Consider the following 6,309-nt stretch of genomic DNA (forward strand, 5'->3'; position numbering starts at 1 on the left):
TTGGAACTCTGGAATCTATTGAAGGCTCATCCAGGGGAAAGCTTGGATGGTAAACTGTAGTTAATTTTAGCTAAAAGCGTGACTTTCTTATTACTCTATTTGGAGATTAAATATGGTTTAAAGAAATGCCTAAGTGTAAAGTGACATAGACTGTGGCAGCTTTGTAATGATTTGACTCACTTAGATTAGAACTACACTTCCCAGAATTCCTTTTTCAGCCACAGAAGAGATTCTTATGGGAGATTTAAGGACAGGGTTGGGAGAGGGGAAGTAGCCGCCATTTAGCAGCTCCTAAGGCTATCTCTTTTCTGCTGGCTCACTTCGTTAGTCCTGCCACTGCTCCACCTTCCTTTGAATCCTCCCTCCTCCTGGGCCAGGTGTGTTTTTTTTGTTTTTCTTTGTTTGTTTTAAAAATATTTATTTACTTATTTGGCTGCGTCGGGTCTTAGCTGTGGTGCGTGGCTTCTCTCTAGTTGTGGCGAGGACTCTAGAGTGAGAGGGCTTCCATAGTTGCAGCTTAGTCAGCGCATGGCATGTGGGATCTTAGTTCCCTGAACAGGGTCTCTTGCATTGGAAGGTGAATTCTTAATCACAGAACCACCAGGGAAATCCCTCCAGATGTGTGTTTAGCCCCATGGTGAAGGCCCTGGGGCTACAGTCCATGGGGGTCACAAAGAGGTGGACAGGACAGAGCACACGGGCACAAAAGGCCCTGGCTCCATCAGGACACCCACAACACCAAGGTCATCAGAGGTGACAAGAACGGGCAAGGGGTTCAGCCCATCCTCATAGAGTCCAGCCTGGGCCCTGTGTTCCAGCTTATTCTCACTCTCATCAGCTTGACATCTATCTTTCCTTCCTGACTACCTGCCCTGTGGACCTCAGGTTTGAGCGTCATTCAAAGACAACACCGTGATGGAGACTGTTTCATCTCCCCAGAGTACATAAGATCAAATCCAGATACAAGTTCCTTCATAGATATTCACCTATCGCCTGCTTCTCTGGTGAGTCCAAATTCTTATTATTTCACAATCAGAACCTGAAACGTGGGCTTCACCTACTGGAAGTAGGAGAACTGTCAGAGGAGAGCTTCTAGTAGTATCTGACTGAAGCCTCAATCCAAAAAATAAATAGGAGGATAGAATTTCACAGGGAAGAGAGGAGGAATACCAGATTCAAAGTCTAAAAAGAGGGGATTATAGGAGGAAGATTGAGAAAAGAATGAACAAGAAAGAGAATCTTTCACTCCTGACACCTTCCTTCCCAAGAGCAAAGCTTGGGTGGCTCACTTCCCTTATGTGGTTCAAGGAGGAAAGAAGGGTGGTTAAATTCATGCCCTTGAGTCCTCCATGCATGCTAAGTTGCTTCAGTCGTGTCCGACTCTTTGTGACTCCATGGACTGTAGCCTGCCAGGCCTCTCTGTCCATGGGATTCTCCAGACAAGAATACTGCAGTGGGTTGCCATTTCCTACTCCAGGGGATCTTCCTGACCCAGGGATTGAATCCGCACATCTTAAGCATCCTGCATTGGTGATTTAGTCGCTAAGTTGTACCTGAGTCTTATGACCCCAGGCTACAATCCATGGGATTCTCCAGACAAGGATACTGGACTGGGTTGCCATTTCCTTCTCCAGGGGATCTTCCCAACCTAGGAATCGAACCCCAGTCTCCTTCATTGCAAGCAGATTCTTTACCAACTGAGCTATGAGGGAAGCCCCTGCATCCGTAATAGGGTTCTTTAACACTAGCGCTGCCTGGGAAGCCCTGAGTCCTCCAAGCAGATATCTATTCAACTGTAGGGGATACCCTTGCATTCCCCCTACCTGCCCAACAACCATTCTCTCCTCTTTGGGTAATAGCACCCATATTTTCCTTCAGGGAATCCTCACCCACATGTTCAGCTCCTACGGTTTTGTGTATGACCCTCTTTCCCACCTCCAGGAATGGGCATATGCATTGTGCCCAGCCAGTTGTACCTCTGGCCATTGTCATTGTTTCTGAGATGGGTGTGTGTTTATGCTGGACAAATGAGGCAATTCTGGGGCCATTGCTATTGTTTTGTCTGGGTTCCTCAGCTGATAGGAGCTGATCCTGAAATTGCCAAGGGCCACTGCTTCTCCCAGCTGGGAGGAATCAGCCTGAGAAGGAGGTCAACACAGAGTCACATTGAGCAGGGAAAAGGAATAGAGACCCACTTCTAGTGTGGTCCTCCGAGCACCTGGATCCAACTACATCTGAAGTCAAACACATCTGGACTTTTTAGTGTACCAGTAAGTTCCATCTCCTTTGTGGTTATTTTGTTTAAGTCTATTTGAAAGTAGGGTTCTGATGCTGGCAACAGGGTCAAAACTAATAAATTGATCTCTCGGTAAAAGAACTTGTTTAAGCCTGCCTCATATCTAAGATGTTTGGTTTGAGGGGAAAGTAGGGAAGTTAGAGATTCCACTAACGGTGGTAGCTAACTTTATTGAGCACTTATTATGTGCCAGATACTATACTACATGTATTATCTCTTATAATCCTCAGAACAACCCTATGAGGTGGGTACCAAGATGGCCCCCATGTTTTATTAATAGATGTGGTGTGGAGAGCTTAGGCAATCACCTCAAGCTTACACGCTAAGTAAGAAGCATCAGTTGGAAAGGAATGCCCGTAACATCTTGACAACAGTGGCTGAGAGGACTCCTCACGTGTGGCAAGAGTCACATCCCCTGATTCCCCTGGTACGGGTTAACCAAGAGCAATGTCTTATGAGGCAGAATGGAAGGAGTCCTGCCTCTGGCTAGTCAAGGAAGACCGTCTTAATTTTGGTCGAAAGCAGCTTCCTTGTATTGCCATCTGACAGTCCTCATCTGCCCGCTATGGTCGCGGGCAAGCTGGTTCCACGTCTACCACGCCAGGTGCTCTACCACACCACCGGCTCCCTGAAATGCTTTTCCGTGCATTCTTTGTCTAGTTAAATCCTACCATCCTTCAAGTCTGATCAAATTTCATGTCTCCAGGGAAGACTTTTTGGAGCCCCCTTGTATATGCTCTCATGAATTCCTAAACTTTTCCTTTCATAGCATTTATCATGTTTATTTTTGCTGATATTTCTGTAAACCACGCTCCTCATGCTACCTTCTTTGTAACATAAGCTCTGTCTGTGTGGGGACCAGGTGTTGGTCACTGCTGACCCCCAGTGTGCTCGTGAATGTTTGACAATGGGATCTGGGGCAAAATTGAGGGGTGTGAGTACTGACTGATAGCATTTGCTGATTTCCACAGTGTAAAATCTCCCACCATGGGCAATTTCAAGTCACTAATGTGATTTCAACCAAAATTCCCGAAAAATTCCCCAATCAGTTCTTGCCAGCTGCTAGGAGGGAGCGCCAGCACAACACTGTAGCTGACTCCCGGCTACAGCACCCCGGCTCCCAGCACAGATTTGTTGAATGAGTGAAAGAATTAATGAAATTAGTCCCACAGAATTAGCTTTCCCTATCTGTGCCTATCCATGGCACACTCTCCATCTGTCAGATTTTTTTTTTTAAAAAAAGCAAACTAGGATGTTTTCATTAAGCACAATGTATTCAGCATAAAATAAACTTGTATACAGAATAGAAACAGATCCACAAACATAGAAAACAAACTTACAGCTACCAAAGGGGGAAAGTGGAGAGGGATAAATTAGGAATTTGGGATTAATATATATACACTGCTGTATATAAAGGAACCAGAGATCAAACTGTCAACATCCATTGGGTCATCGAAAAAGCAAGAGAGTTCCAGAAAAACATCTACTTCTGCTTTATTGACTACGTCAAAGCCTTTGACTGTGTAGATCACAACAAACTGGAAAATTCTTAAAGAGATGGTAATACCAGACCACCTGACCAGCCTCCTAAGAAATCTGTATGCAGGTCAGGAGGCAACAGTTAGAACTGGTCATGGAACAATAGACTGGTTCCAAATAGGGAAAGGAGTACATCAAGGCTGCATACTGTCACCCTGCTTGTTTAACTTATGTGCAGAGTACATCATGTGAAATGGTGGGCTGGATGAAGCACAAGCTGGGATCAAGATTGTCAGGAGAAATATCAATAACCTCAGATATGCAGATGACACCACCCTTGTGGCAGAAAGTAAAGAAGAACTAAAAAACCTCTTGATGAAAGTGAAAGAGGAGAGTGAGGAAGTTGGCTTAAAACTCAACATTAAGAAAATGAAGATCATGACATCCGGTCCAATCACTTCATGGCAAATAGATGGGGAAACAATGGAAACAGTGAGAGACTATTTTTTTGGGCTCCAAACTCACTGCAGACGGTGACTTCAGCCATGAAATTAAAAGACGCTTGCTCCTTGGAAGAAAAGTTATGACCAACCTAGACAGCATATTAAAAAGCAGAGACATTACTTTGCCAACAAAGATCCTTCTAGTTAAAGTTACAGTTTTTTCAGTAGTCATGTATGGATATGAGAGTTGGACTATAAAGAACGCTGAGTGCTGAAGAATTGATGCTTTTGAACTTTGGTGTTGGAGAAAACTCTTGAGAGTCCCTTGGACTGCGAGGAAATCAGTCCTGAATATTTATTGGAAGGACTCATGCTGAAGCTGAAACTCCAATACCTTGGCCACCTGATGCGACGAACTGACTCGCTAGAAAAGACCCTGATGCTGGGAAAGATTGAAGGCAGGAGGAGAAGGAGACGACAGAGGATGAGATGGTTGGATGGCATCACCGACTCAATGGACATGAGTTTGAGTAAACTCTGGGAGTTGGTGATGGACAGGCAAGCCAAGCATGCTGCAGTCCATGGGGTTGCAAAGAGATGGACATGACCTAGCGACTGAAATGAACTGATATATAAAATAGATAACCAACAAGGACCTACTCTAGCACAGGGAACTATGCTCAATGTTTCCTTATAAGGGAACAGAATCTGAAAAAATTAGATATTTATGTATGTATAACTGAGTCACTTTGCTGTATACCTGAAACTAACACAACATTGTAAATCAAGTATGTTTCAATTAAAAAATTAAACTACAAAAAGATGTATTTGGTATAAAAGAATATTGTTTGTGTCCAACCCCTCCGCTTTTGCCTGGTGTTAAGCCATCCTTTCTTGCATGTAATGAGACCTTTGCAAACTGCGGATAGTGACTCATTAGTGGCTCACAAGATCCGTTTAGAAGGTCATAAGAAACATTAAAAAAAAAAAAAAAGAAACCAAGTAGAAGGGAAGAGGAATTTCAAAGTATCAGTGTTTGTCAGGAAGTGTTATTTTGGGAGACTTTTGCTGTGAGCCTGTGTTCATTCTGAGTTAGGATGTAAAGTGACTTTCTTAGAGTCAAGGAAGTTTGGAAATCACTGTGGTTGATAGCAATTTTTATTAATAACCTTTTTAGAGCAATTTTAGGTTCACAGCAAAACTGAACAGAAAGTAGAGCAAGTTCTCATTTACTCCCACACAGGCACAACTTCCTCATTATCAGCGTCTCCCACCACAGAGGTCCATTTGTTACAATTGGTGAACCTACACTGATATATCATAATCACCCAAGTCCATGGTTTACATTACAGTTCACTCTTTGTGTTGCATGTTCTGTGGGTTTGAGCAAATGTATAACGACATGTGAGCTTCCCAGGTGGCGCTAGTGGTAAAGAACCCATCTGCCAATGCAGGAGACGTAAGAGATGCGAGTTTGATTCCTGGGTTGGGAAGATCCCCTGGAGGGAGGCATGCCACCCACTCCTGTATTCTTGCCTGGAGAATCCCATGGACAGAGGAGCCTGAGGGGCTACCGTTCATAGGGTCGCAAAGAGTCAGACGTAACAGAAGTGACTTAGCACGCACACATAATGACACATATCCATTGTTGTACTATCATACAGAATATTGGGTTGGCCAAAAAATTCATTTGGGTTTTCTTGGCCAATCTAATACCCTAATCTTGGCCAGTCTCATTACCCCAAAAATCCTCTATATTCATCCCTCCCTTACCCCTCATCACTGGCAATCACTGCTCTTTTTACTGTCTCCATAGTGTGCCTTTTCCAAATGTCATAGTCAGAATCATACAGTATGTAGCCTTTCAGATTGGCATCTTTCACTTAGAAATATGCATTTAAGTTCCTTCCTTGCCTTTTCATGGTTTGATATCTTTTTACTGCTACATAATATTCATTGTTGGCATGTACCACAGCTTGCTAATCCATTCATCTACCAAAGGACATCTTGGTTGCTTCCAAGTTTTGGCAATTATGAATAAAGCTGCAATAAACATCCACGTGGCTTCCCAGGTGACTCAGTAGATAAAGA

The 6,309-nt window shown here is 43.7% G+C and overlaps 1 long non-coding RNA gene across 1 annotated transcript; it reads left to right on the forward strand.

The window, feature by feature from the left end:
* The first annotated feature begins 260 nt into the window (after nt 1–260).
* On the forward strand, nt 261–5,173 carry LOC133230475 (uncharacterized). The gene is made up of 3 exons (XR_009730876.1): nt 261–377; nt 886–1,004; nt 2,076–5,173. It is a non-coding gene; the product is annotated as an uncharacterized LOC133230475 (long non-coding RNA).
* The last annotated feature ends 1,136 nt before the right edge of the window (nt 5,174–6,309 follow it).

This window comes from Bos javanicus, chromosome 18 (genome assembly GCF_032452875.1).
Source record: "Bos javanicus breed banteng chromosome 18, ARS-OSU_banteng_1.0, whole genome shotgun sequence".
NCBI lineage: Eukaryota > Metazoa > Chordata > Mammalia > Artiodactyla > Bovidae > Bos > Bos javanicus.